The sequence below is a fragment of the Propithecus coquereli genome, unplaced genomic scaffold, assembly GCF_000956105.1.
Source record: "Propithecus coquereli isolate 6110/MARCELLA unplaced genomic scaffold, Pcoq_1.0 Scaffold81, whole genome shotgun sequence".
NCBI lineage: Eukaryota > Metazoa > Chordata > Mammalia > Primates > Indriidae > Propithecus > Propithecus coquereli.
In genome coordinates this window covers 6,337,505-6,338,505 of record NW_012154285.1, presented here as the reverse complement: position 1 = coordinate 6,338,505, position 1,001 = coordinate 6,337,505, and the positions used below count along the sequence as shown (strand labels likewise).

The following is a 1,001-nucleotide window of genomic DNA, read 5'->3' as shown; positions in this document are numbered from 1 at the left end:
TTGAGAGCTGAGCTAAGGATTCTCTCTGCTCTTTAACATTGTTTTTAATATATATATATTTATGTATTTATTTATTTATGTATGTATGTATGTATGTATTTATGTATTTATTTATTTTTTAGAGATGAGGTCTCACTATGTATGTATGTATGTATGTATTTATGTATTTATTTATTTTTTAGAGATGAGGTCTCACTATGTCACCCAGCTGGTCTCCAACTCCTGGGCTCAAGCAATCCTCCCACCTCAGCCTCCCAAAGTTCTGGGATAACAGGCGAGAGCCACTGTACCTGGGCTGCCCCTTAAGATTCTTCAGGATTAATTGCATTCCCTAAGACACGCCAGTGAAAAACAAGTTAAGGGGCAGGGAAACAAAAAACTGCGAAACTCGTGCTTGCTTTTAGGTAGGGGTAAGATAGAAGAGACAAGAGCAGCTCTAAATAGAAAGCTCTGAAGGGCTTGAAAGGATGCTTTTGTTTTCTAATAACAAATGTTGTTTATCCATAAGTTAACAGATGATGCAATCCTCTTGTCCCTCTCCTGTCCGTTAGCGCGCCCAGCCGCAGAGCATGTGCAGGGAGAAACAGGAATCCAGACCCTGGGTAGCTCGTTCATGGCCTCATAAAAAACTAATGTGGGGAGGGGAATAGATCAAGGTTGAAATTCATGGGGACTTCATTTATAAATACTATTGCTTTCCCCCAGTGGCTTAAGTATATACAGTTATTATAGCATGTGAATGGAGTCTGTTCTAGAAAATGAAGCTCATAGCCACTTGAATGCTTTTGGTTTTCTTGGGGCCATGTATGAAAAACATATAGTAGGCAGTCAGTACCGGTGAATTCCCCTAATGATACTTCTCAGTATTTTTATTGACCAAAACATACAGAGCTTGGTTCCTATTGATTTCTTTTTTTTTTGAGACAGAGTCTCACTGTGTTGCCCGGGCTAGAGTGCCGTGGCATCATCCTAGCTCACAGCAACCTCAAACTCCTGGGCTC

At 40.5% G+C, this 1,001-nt stretch overlaps 1 protein-coding gene across 4 annotated transcripts in view; it reads left to right on the top strand.

Moving 5' to 3' along the window:
• Positions 1–1,001, top strand: part of BRAP (BRCA1 associated protein) — a 39,690-nt gene that overhangs the window by 28,693 nt on the left and 9,996 nt on the right. The gene's annotated exons all lie outside the window — the stretch shown is intronic.